Below are 19627 nucleotides of genomic sequence, written 5' to 3'. Positions count from 1 at the left end.
GTGTGTGTGTGTCTGTGTGTGTATGACAAAATTAGTAATGGAGAAATTGTACCAGGAAAAGAGAATTGAGTAGTTTACACCCAGTGTCAAGTGATAACATTTTAGGAGAAAGAAGCCCAGATTTATTTCTGTTCATTTCACATGTTCAGCTATTAAGAATTAATATTTTATAGCTAGTGTTTATTTCTGCCAAGGAGCTTAGATGTCATAATATTTTGAGATGAAATATATCTTTTACAGATGTGTAAACAGGATGTCAGTCAAATTAAAGCTTAAATACATTTCAAGTGGAAGAAGTTGTTTAAAATGTCCCACTCTTCCTTGTCTTAGGTAAAGAGTAAGAGTCCTGAAGCAATTAAACGATGCCTCTGATTGGTCTGAGCTTCTGCCAGGTTAGGGCTACAATTAGGTCACTGTCCTGCATTAGCAAGTATTAGTCAAAGTTTCCACTCTCAAGGGTCTCCAACCACAAACTATGTTCCCTAAGAGAAAGGCTTGCCTGTTTATAAAAGATCAGAGCCCTTCAGAATGGAAAAAAGTCAGTATTTTCAATATTTCTCCATGAAACTCTGGTATGAGAAACCAAGCTGAGTTACTGAGTAGCCATGGCCACATTTAGTGGTAGAGTGGAGCAAGGAGACCCTAAGATAATATACAAAATGCTTCTGTCTCCATTTGAAACTTAAGCTTATTTTTCAATTTCTGTGCACAAGTTGGAATTTTGTTGAGGATTACATTGAATGTGCAGATTGCTTCTGTTAGGATGGTCATTTTCATAATATCACTTCTACCAGTACATGAATAAGAAAGGGCTTTTCATCTTTTTGTATCTCATCTTCAATTTTGCTGAGGAGCTATTGGATATTTATAGTTTATAGTTTATAGTTACTTATAGAGATAGTTTTTTTAAAAGGATGTGGTCTATGGTAGATTTATCATGCTTTAGTGATAGATCCATACCTGACCATATATAGGTATCGCTAGCTAGATTCAACTGTTTATAGAAAAAAAGGCACATAAGTGGGTGGAGCTTGGAGTAATTGAAAGAGGGAGGAGGAATATGATCAAAATATATTGCATGAAATTCTCAAAAAATGTAGTAAATATTTACTTTAGGAAAGAATGCATGGACTAGTTAATTAGGGTAATTATTACTATCCTTGCTGGTGCTCTGTGAGGCATTGCTGACTAGCATAGAGCATGGTAACAAGGTAGGATGGACCCTGGTCTGGCTTTAGCACTGAGGTGGAAACAATTTATTGAGGTATGGGAGTTGTTTCTAACATGTGTGTATCATTAGGCTTCCAGCATGATAGTTAAAACAAAGAAGTATAAGCCTGTGTAAGGTAATATCCACGTTATCATAACTTCCAGAGAAATTGCTAGTATAAGAGGATTGGATGTGAGATACCCAGAGTCTTGATTTCAGGAAACCATAGAGCCTGGCTGGAGTTGGGTTAGTTTATGCCATTGATTACAGGGATGGCTTCATGGAATTACTCTTACCTCCAACTCAATCAAGGTGTATATAAGAACTATTTATAGGTTTTTATAAGTGAGTTATAACTGAATAAATCTTCAAACAAATAAACTAGGAAGAAAATATGTATTAGCCCTGCTACCCCCAAAACATTTGAAAGTGTATCTGCTCTATCTGTTTTGAGAAACATGTTGCAGACAAAATCCTTTGGTCAGCTGTGTTCACTCAGCACCCACTTATGCACTTGCTAACTCTGGAGTGGCTGAGCACCCCATTGTTCAAACACCTCAGTAGTGTGGATCTGATTTCTTCAGTCTTCAGGTTCAACATTTCTGTTGGACGTGGTTCTTTGGCTAACTCATTGCAGGGTTATCTTTGTACATGAAGGCTGGCTGTTTTGAGGTTAGCAATTGAGATAGGAACTGGTGTGGCCCTCTAAAGTCAGCACATCAATATTGAGAAACTGAATGGGAGGAGGCTGCCGTTAGTGCCAGGGATGTGTGATAAGAGTAAGGGTGTGATATTGCTATAGGGCTACCATTTTGGAGATGACTATGCAGACACTGTCAAAGTCATGTGAAAACCCTGAGAATGAGAACACATACAAACATACATAAATACATACATACATTCATACATACATAACACACACACACACACACACACACACACCAGTTATAATTTCCCTATCAATTTTTCTTTTCTGAAAGATTTTTTTGCTGTACTTTCTTTCTAACATATATTGTGCAGACTATCCAATTTCAGAATTTGTGTGTGGTTGGTAGTTGGGCACTGGACTTCATTGTAAAGACTTGAAGATGGACAAGACAGAAGTTCCTAGTTGTGTCCTCATCGATGCTCTCTGAAACTTACACTGTGGTTGAAGTGACTTGGCTTTTATGGAGAAACACTCAAGGAGTGTGACATCAGTCTTATTTTTTTAGCCAATGGATTTCATTAATGATTTTATTGGCTTTTTGTATTATATGACCCTACCCTTCTTGTGCATTATTAGTTAGCTATGGGCTTCTAGTTTGTATTAGACAGAACTGTTTGAATATAAGCACTGGAGTAAATCTGGACCTGTTTTCTAAGTCCTGTTTCCCATTACTGACCCTAGAATGGCTCACAGCAATAGCTTACCTTGCAGGTCTCTCTGTTCTTTCCTATCCTCTGTAATCTTTGCAGGTCCTGTTGAACATGACAAACAGGGCTCTTGCAGGCTCCTTTAGATATTACATTGTTGTGTTTTTCTGAAGCCGAGGCACCCAAAGCATATGTTTACAGAATAGACATGAATTTGAGCAAATATAAATTTCAAAGTGACACCATTTAGCATGTATGCAGTCATTAATCAAACTTTGCACTAAATAAAAGTGGCAATAAAACATGAGCGCATAGAACCAAATTGCTGAGCAAAACAAAATGTGAAAGGAAGAGCCATGCTTGAAGATGCAAACTCCATAGAAACAAACCATGTACTTGTCAGAGATGGAATAAAGATCTAGGATAAGTATTCACGAATAATGTGCAGACCTCTCCAGTTCAGTTATTTACTAAGATTTTGAGTCAAAACTTGTATCAACAGTCTTCCTGGCATTGAGCCATATTCCTACCTTTTCCTTCTTTCATTTTTGTTTCCTTACAGTTATGACCAAAAAAAAAGGCAGATAACACAGAGGAGGAATCAGAAGGACTTTGCCTGTAGAAGTTAAAAACTAGAAACACATTTCTGTCTCCTAACACGCTCTGTGTAATAAAGTAATGCCCTTCCCAAGTTCAAGAAGCAGTAGCAGTACGTTTAATTCCTTTTGAAAAAGCAGAACATACACAAGATTATATAGTATCCTAGAAAGAATATGTGCTTTGGAGTTGGTCAGACAGTCTCCAATCTGAAATGCATCTTTTATGGCTCATGAAGTTTTAGGAAATCTTTTCTTTCTGAGGTTAAAATTGTTAGCTGCAAAACCATGATGACAACCCATCCTCTGGAGTGATTGTTCCTGTGAAGCAGATTGCTCATAGCATTAGCTTGACTGTGCATTCAACAGTTCCCAGATTGACAAAGAATATGTTTTCTGCTCATTTGCCATCATTTGGCCCAACTGCCATGGCTTCAGCTTGACCTTTCATAAGTTAGAAATTGGTCTACTTGGAACAGCCAATGGAATATTCCTACACTTTGTGACTGCAGAAACTGGCATACAGGAAACAAAGACTCTCCTCAGCCATTCTGTGGTATCATTTGATATATTTCATACATTCATTGCATGGCAATATTCACCACATAGATCAGGACTATTGTCAGCACATAATGATAGCTATATTTTGTTAGGCTGTTTTTCAGTCCTGGGACTACCACAGTGAGTAAGAAATATGAGCTCCCAATTTTAGTGTAACTCATTAGAGATTAAAATAGGAGTTGAAAGGAGATGCGGTATCTATACTTTTTTCATTAAGATACATGCTACAAGACATTTGTAGAATGACTAGTGTAGCTATTTGGATAAGAATGGCTCTGCAGGTTCATATATTTGATATGTTTTGTCATCAGGGAGTGGCACCACTTATGAAGAACTAGGAGGAGGAGGTATGGTCTTGCTGGAGTAGATGCAGTCTTGTTGGAGGAAGTATAACACTTGGGGTGGGCTTTGAGGTTTCAAAAGCCCAAACCAGGCCCAGTATTTCTCTCTTCCTGCTGCCTGTGGATCCAAATGTAGTATCCTCAGCTACTTTTGCACCATGTCTGCCTGTGTGTATCCATGCAACCTCCTAACATGAGGCTTTAAGCAAGCCCCAGTTAAATTCTTTTATGAGTTGCTGTGTATATCTTCACAGAAATAGACTAGAACACTGATAAAGACAATGGGAAATGTTTATTTAGAAGGAGAAATGGGTAAGGCAGGTAAGTAGAACACAACTCATGAAATATAGTCCCCTGGAGCAGATCAATTGAAGGCTGTAGCTCAACCTTATATACCCTTACGGGGTCATATGATGTTTCAGTCTCCTAGGAAAGATACAGCATAAAGAATTAGTTTCTAATGTGCTATATGCAGAGATGGAGGTCAGAGAGTAAAAAAAAAAAATATTGCTTGTGTTTGTTCAATTAGTACTAGGTAAAAACATTTGTTAAAGTGACAGGATACATTCCTTGTTGGAGGACATTGAGAATGATGTAAAATATAAGGTAGAAAGTGGTCAAAGGGACTCTGATCACATTTGGAAATGTGAGAGTAATGTTAAGAGTTCAACTTGGGGTAAAATTCATAAGTGGAAAATGGAATTGCAGCTATGCATCAACAAATAAATATTTTTGCATCAGTAATGCATTTGTTATACTGAAATTACAAGAAAACAAGCAATAGGGTTGAATTGGGCATGAGGCCATTTGGCCAGACAGGTAGGACAGAGAGAAACAGAAAGGATTGGGCAATGATTGTAATGATGGAAACTTGTGTTCTAGGTTGTGGTGTATAAGAGGATAGTGGGGAAGGATGCAGTCAAGGCACGGTGGTGGATTAATTAATCACACAGAGTGTGATTGAGAGTGCAGTCCCGAAGGAAATGGCAGAAAAACACATGGTGGCCAGTGATTGGAAGGCTAAAATGGAGATTTCTAAATATACTGTTGTTAAGAAACAGTCGGTCAGTGGTGTCACACGCCTTTAATCCCAGCACTTGGGAGGCAGAGGCAGGCAGATATCTGAGTTCGAGGCCAGCCTGGCCTACAGCCAGGGTTATACAGAGAAACCCTGTCTCGAAAAAGCCAAAAAAAAAAAAAAAGAAAAAAAGAAAGAAAGAAAGAGACAGAAAGAAAGAGACAGAGAGAAAGAAAGAAAGAAAGAAAGAAAGAAAGAAAGAAAGAAAGAAAGAAAGAAAAAGAAAGAAGAGAAAGAAAGAAACTAAGCACAAAGCACATGGCTTGACTTTGGGTGAGGAAGAGAAGTAGTCAAAGCTGACAAGGGCCAGGGCCTCTAGATCAGTTGTTAGGAGGGTGATCACATGCGATGTCACCAGCAAAATGACTAAACAATGAGATAAAAGGGAGACCTGGAATAGAAACACAGTGGGAAAGAAGGAGAAGTCTTCAGATAATGAACAGGGAGTTAGAAGTGATGTGGAGGCCCAAGGGAAGGAAACACAAACATTCATGGAAAATTTAATACTGAGATTATCTTAATACTATATGTACCCTGTAGTATTTTATTTGTGTGAATTTTATTTGTCTTCTGTTTTCTTACTTATTGATTTCTTGGGATAATTTATAAATACTATAAATATACTTAGAATGTTCAATCAAGTTTGTTTCCTTCCTTCCTTCCTTCCTTCCTTCCTTCCTTCCTTCCTTCCTTCCTTCCTTCCTTCCTTCCTTCCTTCCTTCCTTCCCTCTCCTACTGTCTTAGTCAGGGTTTCTATTCCTACACAAACATCATGACCAAGAAGCAACTGGGGAGGAAAGGGTTTATTCAGCTTACATTTCCATATCGCTGTTCATCACCAAAGGAAGTCAGGACTGGAACTCAAGCAGGTCAGGGAGCAGGAACTGATGCAGAGGCCATGGAGGGATATTCTTTACTGGCTTGCTTCCCCTGGCTTGCTCAGCCTGCTCTCTTATAGAACCCAAGATTACCAGCCCAGAGATGCCACCACCCACAAGGGGACCTCCCCCACTGATCACTAATTGAAAAAATGCCTTACAGCTGGATCTCATGGAGGCATTTCCCCAACTGAAGCTCCTTTCTCTGTGATAACTCAATCTTGTGTTAAGTTGACACAAAACTAGCCAGTACACCTATCCTCTCTCTCTCTCTCTCTCTCTGTCTTTCTTTCCTTCCTTCCTTCCTTCCTTCCTTCCTTCCTTCCTTCCTTCCTTCCTTCCTTCCTTCCTACCTTCTTTCTCTCTCTTCCTTCTCTCCCTCCCTCCCTCCCTCCCTCCCTCCCTTCTTCCTTCCTTCCTTCCTTCCTTCCTTCCTTCCTTCCTTCCTTCCTTCCTACCTTCTTTCTCTCTCTTCCTTCTCTCCCTCCCTCCCTCCCTCCCTCCCTCCCTCCCTCTCTCCCTCCCTCCCTCCCTTCTTCCTTCCTTCCTTCCTTCCTTCCTTCCTTCCTTTTTTCCTACCTTCTTTCTCTCTCTTCCCTCCCTCCCTCCCTCCCTCCCTCCCTCCCTCCCTCCCTCCCTCCCTCCCTCCCTCCCTCTCTCCCTTCCTTCCTACTTTGTTTATTAGGTATTGAGTATATTGCATTGGACCAAGGGCTCAACAGTAACTAGAGATCAACCTGAAGCTCAAGTCGGGCCTTTGCTTTCTTTTTATCAATCTTTTATTCGAATTTTGAAATAGATTTTTTTTCAGAAAATAAATTTTGATCATGGTTTCCCTTCCCCCATCTCTTCCCAGACCCTTCCCACCTCCCCATCCATCTTACTTCACATTTTCTTTCTCTCTTTAGAAAACAAATAGGCAATTTTAAAAGAAGATCAAAGAATCTGGAATATAACAAAATCATCAAATAAACAGAGTGGGAATTCAAATAAACGAACAACAACAACAGCAACAAAAACATAAAACAAGGAAAACCACAAAGAGATACATACATACACATGCACACACAGAGGAAAATAGTGAAAAATACAGGCATATGCAGAATACTCATAACAACAGAAATATTAGAAATATAACATATAAGAGAAAATAGTATGTTAAAAAATAAATGCCCAGATAAAGCATTGTCAAACAAAAAAAAACTTCTCCAAAAATATTGCTGAGTTTGTTATGATCTGCTTATCTACAGCTTGATATGGGGCTCGCTCCTAAGCATTGTTGGCATACTCAGTGATACTCCATTGAAGAAAAATCATCATTTACTTGAGAGCATTTGTCAACTGGAGATAGCTCCTTGGTTAGGAATGGGGAGATCATGTCTACTTTCTCTGTGACCACATCTGGGTTGGACCTGTTCAGGCCCTGTGCATGCTGCCACAGTCTCTGTGAGTTTATGTATGCATTAATTCTGATATGTCCGGAGGTCATTTTTTCCTCGGTGTCTCCCATCTTCGGTCCCATTTAGGACTTAGTGTTCCACAGTCTATTCTCTAAGCACATTTCCACTTGTGAATCTCTATATTTCTTTCATTTTATTGCAGGTGAAAGCTTCTTTGATGATGGCTGCCCAAGACACTTATATGTGGGTATAGCAGAATGTTGTTAGGAGTCAATATATGTTGCTTCAAGTCTTTAACAGGACAATAGGGTTTTGGTTTCCCCAAGGTGTTCCCCCCTATCTAGTCCCAGTTCTTGACCATAAAAAGCAGTTCTGGGCATGGAGTAATCTCATGGAATAAGGCCCTAAACTCGATCCAATAATGATTGGTTACACTTACAACTTTTGTACCATTATTGAGTCAGTGTATTATATAGGCAGGTTACCATTGTAGATTGAAGGGTCTTTAGCTGGGTTGGCATTACCTTCCCCGTCTGGTAGTCTTCAGTGTGCCTTCTAGTACCAAAAATAATAGTCAGTAGAGGTGAAGGCTCTACATGGGTACTAATTTGACCCTTCCAAGTTCAGTCAGTTATGTAGATTTTGTCTCCAGGAATAGGGCCTTACCATCAACTCTGTGTAGAACAATCAACAGTCTTGGCAATAGGCTAGGTTTTTGTTTGTTTGTTTGTTTTTGTTTGTTTGTTTGTTTTTAATTCACATAAGGTTCATTTGGCCAACAACTCAGTTATATATAACCCACTCCTGGCACTGAAGATTTCATTTGCTGGTAAGAGATGTCTAGCTAGGGGGTTTACCTCCATGTTACTGTTATTCGGTGATTCTACTACACCTCTCCCTCTCCCCCCGCCACATATGATACACTTGTTTTTGTCCTAATGGCAATATTATTGCTATACATTTCCTTATCATTCATATTTTGGGTTCTGGCTATTCCTCTTATTTCTTACTTTGTCCATATAATTCCTAATGGAATCATAAAATACCCACACATGTTGTTTGTATCTTATGTGAAAGAGTGGTCTTTTTAATATCTGTATTTTTTAAAAGATGTAAGTCTTTCAGTCATTTTTTGGTTCTAGGCCAATTATGTTAATTTGAGTATATTAAGCAAAGTACATATTTCCAGTCCCTGCACATATATTATGCAATTTGATCAACCTTCAATATATAAAAGCTTTTTGCAAAATGTAGTGTCAAAATGTTACAGTCTTTGGTCAGAATCTTGGCAGATTAAGTCAATTAAAAAGGTCAAAATGATGGTCTTTTATTTTACAGGAAGTGCAAATGTACAGAATCCATAATTAAATGCAAGTCTGTAATTCAGTGTTAGGATAGATACTGCAAATACTTAGATGTCAGGAAGTGGGGAAAGTTATTTTATTATCTGTGATTAGAGAAAAAATTGTATGTCCTTATCATTGCTGTCTTATTTATTTCCCTTTGCTATGCTCCGAAGCCTTTATGTCCCACATAGACACAATATTCAGTGCTTCATCGAGCTGTCTGTATTATTAATTACTTGAATAACTCCTGAATTAAGGCCGACTGTTTAACCACAATGAAGGTTTTTAGAGAGGGTGTATTTGCTGTCTCTATAACATTACTTTCTCCCTTTGCTTATTTTAATATGATAGTACTGTTAGGTGATAACATTTTTTTTCCCACAAAAAAGAAGGAAACACCAAATGTGAAAATAGGAGTAGCAGGGTAATGGCACATTTTAAAATGATGGGTAGGGAAAGTACTATCTCTGAACATAGCACTGATTGAACATAAAGATGATATTTATGAGGGAAAGACTAATCAGGAAGGAGAAGAAACCAGCAAAGAAGTCTCTAAGGTGGGAATCTGTCTGGGTGAGGAACAACTGGAAAGTCAGTGTGTCTAGAGAGAGTGAAGATACAGGCTAAACATCAAAGGGATGGGGCTAGGGACTTCAGACATCAGACAGTGGATGGGATTATAAGGCACCATAGTGACTTTAACTTTTTTAGTGACTGATGTAGAAAATTAGTGAACTGAGGGGTAATATGACTGGCTTGGTGTTTATGCACAATGACCTATTAACCTGAATTGAGGATGGAACTGAGAGGAAAACAGTTGTAGGTGAGGAAGGCAGAAGTCAGAGTATACTGGAATTGACGACCTAGGAGGTTATAGTGTTTTGATGATACATGCGCGCACGCGCGCGCGCACACACACACACACACACACACACACACACACACACACACCAAATAAACAAATGTAGGAATGAAAAAGAAGGGAAGAGGGGACATACTGTAGTCACTTTGAACCTTGTTGTATTTCTCATATCACCTTTAACGTGCAGACATCTCTTGCCAAGAATAGCATTAACATTTTGTGTGAAGGAGTTGATTGATCCAGAAAAAAATAGCAAAGACAGGTGGTTACTGATTCATCAAAGACAGCCAACAAGAGTAATCTATTATAAAAATATACTTGGATACATGGTGGTAGAAAGAGATAAAAATGCCAACATTTATTTATATCCGTGTGTATTTAATTTAATATAAGAAAGCATATTTTCTGCAAACCAGAGAAGTGCTGTGTTATCTGAATAGACAGCATGCTTCTATATTTCCTTTCTCGATAGAAAAATCACCAAATGGGGACATATCTAAGTTTCTCGAGGGCTTGCTTAGTACACACAAGGATCTAGGTTTGGTGGCTGGCATCAAGTGAAACCAGAATGATGGATAAACTCTTGTATTCATCTCTATGATGAGCTTGAGGCCAGTTTGTACTATAGTGAGAGCTTGCCCTATAGGTGGAACATTATGAACTAACCAGTACCCCGGAGCTCTTGACTCTAGCTGCATATATATCAAAAGATGGCCTAGTCGGCCGTCACTGGAAAGAGAGGCCCATTGGACTTGCAAACTTTATATGCCCCAGTACAGGGGAATGTCAGGGCCAAAAGGTGGGAGTGGGTGGGTAGGGGAGTGTGGGGGGGGGGAGGGTATGGGGGACTTTTGGGATAGCATTGGAAATGTAAATGAGGAAAAAAATAAATTAGAAAAAAAGAAAAAGAGAAGAAAAATCATTGAAAGAGTTGGGTAAAACAAGTATCCTGCACAGTATTCTGGGGGAAACGAACCACTTTCAGAGTTAGAAAATGAACTCAGTTCTGAAGGTAAATAGGACATATATCTCTTCCTCTGTATAGCAGATACAAAATGCACAAAAGGGCAATGCTATTTTTGGTGAGAAACATCTGTCTGCACATTGAGGGTAAGGGGAAATATATGACAAATTCAAGATGACTATAATATGTCCCTCCCTCCTTCCTCCTCCCTCCTTTCCACACCCATCTGTCTACCTGTTTATTTGTTTATTTATTATTATTTATTTAGTGTGTGTATGCATATGTACACACACATGTGCATATATGTATGTACCATTTGAGCATATATAGGTTTGGGGACAACTTGCGGGAGTCAGGTCTTCTTTCCATCATGTGGGCTCTAGGAATCCAACGCAGTTTGTCAGGCTTCGTTCCAACACCCGCTAGCCCTGGTCTTGCTCTGTAGTCAAGGCTGGCCTCTAATTTGTAGTGTGCTTGTGTCAGTCTCCGGAGTACTTGGATTTTAGGTATGTGGGCAACACACATGGCTTTCTGATTTCTAATTTCACTGGAGCTAAATGGGACTCTTATGTAACAGTGGAGAACAAAGAGTCGCATTATATTATGTGTAGCTTCCTGGGATTAAAGATTAAATATAGAAACATCAAAATTGAAAAATATTGTAGGATGTAGGATATACTTTAACTTGGTAAAATTGACACTGTAGAAAAACATGATAGTGTGTATAGGAAACAAGAGCTGGCTCTGCACAGAGACCTCAGTGGAAGAGTTATGGGAAGGGGCTGAAGGGGCCTTATCTGGGATCAATGGGAGGGGAAGCTCTTGGTCCTGTGAAGGCTTGATGCCCCAGTGTAGGGGAATGCTAGGGCAGTGAGGCAGGAGTGGGTGGGTGGGTGGGGGAAGCACCCTCAGAGAAGCAAGGTTAAGGGTAAATATATATATATGTATATATGAAAGCTGTTACCAAAGTCATATCCAGCAAGAGTTCCAAGGGATAGAAATTAGGTCTAAATATTTGATAAGAGAAAAATATGGACAAAACATTGAATGACGAAATTAAACAGAGAATTCTTGGTATTTTTCTAATTATCTCCTCAAAAGTTGTAGAACTATTGCAAGGCGTATGCTTAGGCAGGACATTAACTATATTAGGAATCACAGATCCTATTTATTTCACTCTTACCTAATGAGCTTGGAGAAGTTTGAAAAAAATTAGTGCAGCAGAATAAATGTCTGATTTTTTTTCCACGAGTATTCTAAAGTTTAGGAACTCCAAGGTTTCTACATCATGTATTTTGATAGCTATAAATGTGATAGTATACTGAAGGAATTTGTAATAGTCGCTTTATTCATCTGATGCAATTGTCGGCTGGAGACTTACTGCCTCCATCTGCTAAATCTGTCTAGTCCTGGAAGCTTCTCTCTCTGTATAATCTATCTAGGCATAGAATGTTTTCAGCCTCTGAGACTTACTGCTAAATAAGCTCACCCTTTCTTGCTCTTTCCAAATTCTTGTTGGCTGGTTCAACTTAGCTGTTCTGGCATAACACTCCCCTCTACACTAACCAATCTAATCTGGCTTCTCTAGGCATCTCCTGAATTGCTCTGCTTGGCCTCATACTAACTTTGGCAGTGTGTTCTAATCTTCTGGATCCTTCTCATTCTCTGGCTGGCTTGCTCTGTCTTTATCTGTCTAGCTTGTTCTCTCTGCAACCTGTCTTTGCAAAATTCTCCCAGTAAAACAGCTTCCTTTCTTTTTTTCCTCTCTCTCTCTACACTACAGTTGCTTCTTTTTCTTCTTCCTGAGAGTTGGGCATATTGTATTCTGTTAAATCTTTCTCTGATTCATCACTTTGTCTTCTACCCAATGAGACTTCACTTTCAAACATGGATGCCTCCTTTGGAGAAATAACATTACCCTCATGTTATACCTAGTGTTTTCTCTTTCTCTCTGATTCGCATCCATCTGAGAACTTCCTCTGACACATGCTCCCACCTCCATGTTCTGCCCAAGTACACAGGGCTAACTGACCATGTCCTTAATCTTGTGAATATCTGAGTACAAATTCATTTCCCTTAAGTTGTCCTCTCGAGTTTTCTGGCGACACTTATGCAAAAGTACCTGTTATGGACTGATGAGAACAAAGTGGCTAAAAACAAACCTCAAGTTTCTGGCTGGGATCACTTGAAAAGGTCAGAATATCATATGTAAAAATAATGCATGCAGTAAAGAAGCAGGCAAATATTAAATTAATAAAGCTTGCTTCAAACTAAAATTCATGATGGAAGGGCAGTTGGGTATTTGGCTCAGCATAACTGGAAACAGTTTTGGACTGAGGATGCTGAATCCTAGCTAAATGCCAGACCAGAACACTTCAGTTGTCTTATCTCCCCTTAAAACCAGGACCAGACTTCACAGTCAGGGGATACCTGACTAAACTGCTGATGGCACCAGACTATGGCGGGGAAAGAAAAGACCTGGATAGAGGCTATATTTCCAAAAAGCAGATGAATAAAGGGAATCAAGATCCTAACCCTGCTCTGAATTAACCATATCCAGAACATTATAAGTATCCCTGCTAAAGGGAGACAGGTGACTTGAATGTACAGGAGACAAAAACACAACCAACAAACTAATCCCAGATGTGAAAACCCAACTCTGAGATAAAAAACAATGCAAAAACCCAAAATAACATGCCAGTTTAATAAAATACACATTCCATGGTAGTGACCCCTGTGAAAGTGGTGTGGAAGAGCTTACAAAGAATTCACAAGAAATGATTATAATTATGGTCAACAACTCAAAGAAGACAAAGACAAAGAGATGTGTGAAGTGAATAATCTGTCCAAGATAGAGTTTGAACTCTTTAAGAAAATGCAAGCTGAAATGACTGTGGAAAAAAAAAATCAGTAGACCAATTCAAAACCAGAGCAGAAAGCCCCAGAAACAGAATGAATTAGTCGAAATAGTCAGTAATAGAAGATAAAGAAAGGGAACTGGATTGCTGAGTTGAAATCAATGAGAAGTTAGGAAAATATAAATGGAAAATGGGAAAGTTTTTGGAATAGCCTCTTAATTATGGGCATAGAAGGAGGAGGACAAAACTGTGGTGAAGACAGAGAAAATATCTTCAGTGAAATCAGAGAAGAAGATTTCAAGAATGCAAGAAAAACAAGAGCATGAGCTGCTTATGCTGGTAAAGAGGCCAAAAGTGCACCAACTGGACAGGACCAGAAAATTCTCCGGAGCATATTATAACTAAGCTTATAGCAACACACTGAAAAGGCAGTGGTCCAAAGGACTGAACAATACTTAATTCAAATAATTATTAAAAATTAAATAAGTAGTAAAATAATTAAATTGTATGGAGAATAGTATATTTGATATGTATGCAATAAACAATAATTGAATCAGCAAATAAAAGTAATTTTTTATAATCAGTATAATTTGCCAGGTATGGTGGCACTTGCCTGTAATTCCAGTTCTTAAAAGGCAGAAGAAGGAAAGTCAGGAGTTCAAATACAGCTCTGAAACATGGCAAGGTTGAATTCAGCCTGTTTATGTAAGATCTTTTCTCAAAAAACTGAAGAAAAAAACAATTGACATAGAATGGAAAGTGCCAACAGTGACATTTCTGTAGGAGTTTAATGTGACTTATTGTTTAGTGTTGTGGTTATAAAACATGTGCCTAAAATGAAATGGAGGAAAGATAAAAAGCAATCTTATTGCCAAACAAAATCAGTAGCTGACTGAAGTACGAGTAAGTACCCAGTGTCATGTAACTTTCCTAGTGCTGAAACTCTCTTGACTTCCAATCTCTATGCCATTTTCCCTACAAAATAATAATGTTGTCACTGCGATTATATTATTCCCATCCCTTTAAATTCTGTATTTTTCATTTTACAATTATCAAAATCTACATCCACATGTTTTCCTCTATTTTATTAGTTTGTGAGCAATCTCTAAAAAGACCTAAAACTTGAAAGAATTTACTTTAATGTGATACACTGTTGACATAAAAGGGAAGAGATATTGTATATTTATAAAATATTAAAATTATTTAGTATGTACAAAATTATTGCACAAACTAGACTTAAATTATTTATTAATAAGATATTTAGCTATTTATTTTCTTACCCATTTTGCAAAATTAATGGTTTGGGGGAATTTCAATTCTAAATAGTGTTTCATTACTAAAAGTGAAAAGTAAGAAGCGCCCTGATAATATATAAATTGTCCATTCTCCTTTCAGATGCCATGTATTATTTTATTTATTCATAAAGCAATCCCTGACTGGGAGCTAAGCCAGTAAATTGATCTCATTTTCATTACTTATAACAGCTATTTGGATAAGAACCATTGTTATAACTTAGTAAAATTGGGTAACTGTTTCCTGACAACCTACAGGAAAAAATATGATTTCCTATAATAAAACTCTGAACTACATCCAACTCAGAGAAATATGCTGAATTTATAAACAGAAAATTAAATGCTCTAATGTTCAGAGGAATGTGGACATTATGGCTTCTGGAATTGTTCTTCATCTTGAGCTGCTATTACTTATGCAAAATGTCAAGGGAAGATGAATGGCTCATTGTAAAACCCATTGAATAAAAAGCTCCGATTTCTAACAGCGATTTTAATCAGGAATCATTAGATGATTTAGAGCAAAATACTCAAAGATCCCATGTTCCCGTTTTGTCATCAGTAAAATAAGAAGAAAAATGTACTTTCTCTCTGTCCCTCAACTTTTCATGTTTTAAAAAGTAACACCACCAGCATGCTCTGGAAGTCTTAATGTCAACCTTATAATTTAAAGCTATTTAAATCTAGGCACCAGTTAATTAAATTAATCCTATCACAAATTTGTTGCACATAGACTTAAATAGTATTGAATTATATCTATTTATCTATTCACTAAAATATGTGCTTCATTTCACCAGTGTAACTCTTTCTACTCTAGTCTGCTCATCTTCACGGGCATATAAAGAGAATACTTTGAAAATAAAAAGAAGTCACACATTTCAGATCAATATCCAAAAGACTTTGTTTACTAATAAGAGTGAAAATGTGATCTAGCAGTGAAGTCTTGAGATAGAAGAATTATTGAGATATCTTTAATGGGAATCTGTATAAAGAGACATCTATCTTGTTGCATGGTCTCTCTCTCTCTCTCTCTCTCTCTCTCTCTCTCTCTCTCTCTCCCTCTTTCTCTCCCTCTCCCTCTCTCTTTTCTTCCTTCCTTCCTTTCTTTCTCTTTCTTTATTCCTTTCTTTCTTCCTTCCTTCCTTTCTCTTTCTTTCTTTCTTTCTTTCTTTCTTTCTTTCTTTCTTTCTTTCTTTCTTTCTTTCTTTCTTTCTTTCTTTCTTTCTTTCTTCCTTCCTTCCTTCCTTCCTTCCTTCCTTCTTTCTCTCTCTCTCTCTTTCTTTCTTTCTTTCCTCCTCTCTCTCTTTTTCTTTCTTTCTTTCTTTCTTTCTTTCTTTCTTTCTTTCTTTCTTTCCTCCTCTCTCTCTTTTTCTTTCTTTCTTTCTTTCTTTCTTTCTTTCTTTCTTTCTTTCTTTCTTTCTTTCTTTCTTTCTTTCTATCCAATGGCACATAGACCTTTGTCTTGATCAGTGTTAAAATCTGTTCAGCCCCTACTGTTCTCTGTATGCACATTAATGCTCAAAATATGTGTGAAAAAGGACTATTAAGCTTGGTGTCTACTGCACTCATTACAGATCTTGTGGCTTGTCCTACTTTATTTTAAGTTATTGTGATAAAAGACCATGACCAAAAGCTACTTGTGGAAGAAATGATTGGATTGGTTTATATATCTTGCACACATTCTATCACTGAGTAATGCCAAGGCAGGAATTCAAGGAAGGACAGGGTCTAGAGGCATTTATTAAAACTGTAGGCTTAGACTTTTTAAACACCTACTTTAATAAGGGTTCTCAAATGCTTTGACTCACCTTCTATTCCTCCATCCAGTGGTAGGGGAGAAAAGATGGTAAATAGATCAGTAGGGATGTAGACTTGTTTAGAAGTAGTATTTTAGGACAATTCCAATCTCTATTTTCAGGATTCCAGCAGTCCCATTCAGTAATATTAGGATATCAACAGTCCAGTTAAAAAAGTTCCACTAAACACAAATCAGCAGCATTGGCATGATCCAGCAGAAACATCCAGGCCTCTGCCAAAACAAGAGTCAGCAGGATGGATCAGAACCAGCCAGGATGCCAGGAGAAGTTCTCTGTCATGCCTCTCTTAGTGTAGTGAAGATCAGCAAAGATGTTAGATCAACGAATCATTGCATGGCTAGCTATGCAAGCACACCATCACTGATTGCCACCACTGGGCAGGTAGTCCTGGGTTTCAGTAGAAATCAAACCGAGGAAGCCATCTGAGCAAGACACCAAGTAGTGTTACTCCATGGTCTCTACTTTATGAAGTGGAAACTTCTGACTGTGTCATGTGATGCTTTGCTGAAGCAGACTCCTGTAATGTTTTGCTAAAGCAGACTCATGTGATGATTTGCTGAAATATACCTGTGAGAAGGCACACGATGTTTGGAGAGTATAAGTAGGACCCAACAATCAGTGATGGTGATATTACTAGTTTAGGCTAGTCTGGAAGTGTTTGTGTAGCCCAGGCTTGACTTGATCCCATAATAGTCTGGCTAGTTCAGGGAATAATGTTGTATTCTGATATTACTATACTGGTAATACTGCCACTTGTAGCTTCTTTCAATACAGCTTTAAAAACATATTGCGGCACAGGGCTCTGAACTCAAATACCACTGGGAGAGAGCAAATCTCCCAGATGTGCGGACAGGCCTGTGAGTGCAGAAAGGATCACCACTGCTGGTCAGAAGAACTTGCCCCCAGGACACAGGAACCAAGAGGCTGCCTGGGACAGGAGTCTTCCAGTCTCCATCTCTGCCCAGAACTGATCCTGTGTCACAGAGCTACATACACAAATACCACCAGGAGAGAGCTGGTTTCCCAGGAATGCCTATATACCTGTGAGTATAGTTAAGACCACCACTTCTCTTCAAATTCTTGGCCCAAGAGGAACCAGGACCATCACAGAATCATCAGGACATAGGAACTAAGGATTAGCTGGGGACAGAATCCTTCTAGTCCTTGTCTGCATCCCAGAGCTGACCCTGTACCATAGCTCTCCATACCCAAATTCTTCTGAGAAATTACTGGTCTCCCAGTAGTACTGACACACAGGCTAGTAGGAGGGACAAGGCAAAGTCAGAGACAGTAAGACCAGTTACACCAGAGATAAAACAGATGGTGAAAGGCAAGTGTAAGAACATAAGCAACAGAAACCAAGACTACTTGGCATCATCAGAACCCACTTCTCCCACCACATCGAACCCAGGTTATACCAACACACCAGAAAAACAAGACTATGATTTAAAATCACATCTCATCATGATGATAGAGGAATTAAAGGACATAAATAACTCCCTTAAAGAAATACAAGAGAACACCAGCTAACAGGTAGAAGACCTTAAAGAATTACAAGAAAACACAACCAAACAAGTGAAGGAACTAAACAAAATCATCCAGGACCTAAAAACAGAAATAGAAACAATAAAGAAATCACAAAGGGAGACAACACTGGAAATAGAAAACCTAGGAAAGAGACCAGAAGTCATAGATGCAAGCATCACCAACAGAATACAAGAGATAGAAGAGAGAATCTCAGGTGCAGAACATACCATAGAAAACATTGACACAACAATCAAAGAAATGCAAAATGCAAAAAGGTTCTAAACCAAAACATCCAGAAAATCTAGGACACAATGAGAAGACCAAACCTAAGGATAATAGGAATTCCCAAATTAAAGGGCCAGTAAATACCTTCAACAAAATTATAGAAGAAAACTTCCTTAACCTAAAGAAAGAGATGCCCATGAACATACAAGAAGCCTACAGAACTCCAAATAGATAGGACCAGAAAAGAAATTCCTCCCGTCACTTAATAAAACACTAAGTGTATTAAAGAAAGGAAGAATATTAAAAGCAATAAGGGAAAAAGGTCAAGTAACATATAAAGGCAGAGCTATAAGAATTATTCCAGACTTCTCACGAGAGACTATGAAAGCCAGAAGATCCAGGACAGATTTCATACAGACTCAAATAGAACATAAATGCCAGCCCAGGCTACTATACCCAGCAAAATCCTTAATTACCAAAGAGGGAGAAACCAAGATATTCCATGAAAAAACCAAATTTACACACTATCTTTCCACAAATCCAGCCCTACAAAGAATTATAGATGGAAAACACCAACTCAAGGAGGGAAACTACACCCTAGAAAAGCAAGATAGCAAACTTCTTTTAACAAACTCAAAAGAAGAAAACCACACAAATGTAAAAATAGCATCAATAATAACAGGGAGAAACAATCACTATTTTTTTTTTTAGGTATTTTCTTCATTTATATTTCCAATGATATCCCAAAAGTCCTCCATACCCTCCCCCACATTCCCTTACCCACCCACTCCCACTTCTTGCCCCAGGCGTTCCCCTGTACTGAGGCATATAAAGTTTGAAAGACCAATGGACCTCCCTTTCCAATGATGGCCGACTAGGCCATCTTCTGATACATATGCAGCTAGAGACACGAGCTCCGGTGTGTGTGTGTGTGTGTGTGTGTGTGATACTGGTTAGTTCATATTGTTGTTCCACCTATAAGGTTACAGACCCCTTAAGCTCCTTGGGTACTTTCTCTAGCTTCTCCATTGGGGGCCCTGTTATCCATCCAATAGCTGACTGTGAGCATTCACTTCTGTGTTTGCTAGGCCCCGGCATAGCCTCACAAGGGACAGCTATATCTGGGTCCTTTCAGCAAAACCTTGATAGTGTATGCAATGGTATCAGCATTTGGAGGCTGATTATGGGATGGATCCCCGGGTATGACAGTCTCTAGATGGTCCATCCTTTCATCTCAGCTCCAAACTTTGTCTCTGTAACTCCTTCCATGGGTATTTTGTTCCTAATTCTAAGAAGGGACAAAGTGTCCACACTTTGGT

At 38.5% G+C, this 19627-nt stretch overlaps 1 protein-coding gene across 2 annotated transcripts in view; it reads left to right on the top strand.

Annotated features, from left to right (window-relative positions):
• Positions 1-19627, top strand: part of Csnk2a2ip (casein kinase 2 subunit alpha' interacting protein) — a 125318-nt gene that overhangs the window by 30882 nt on the left and 74809 nt on the right. The gene's annotated exons all lie outside the window — the stretch shown is intronic.

This window comes from Mus caroli, unplaced genomic scaffold, assembly GCF_978045245.1.
Source record: "Mus caroli unplaced genomic scaffold, Mus_caroli_1 scaffold_17, whole genome shotgun sequence".
NCBI classification, from domain to species: domain Eukaryota; kingdom Metazoa; phylum Chordata; class Mammalia; order Rodentia; family Muridae; genus Mus; species Mus caroli.
Note: the sequence above shows the minus strand (reverse complement) of the source record. Positions and strands in the feature narration are given on the sequence as shown.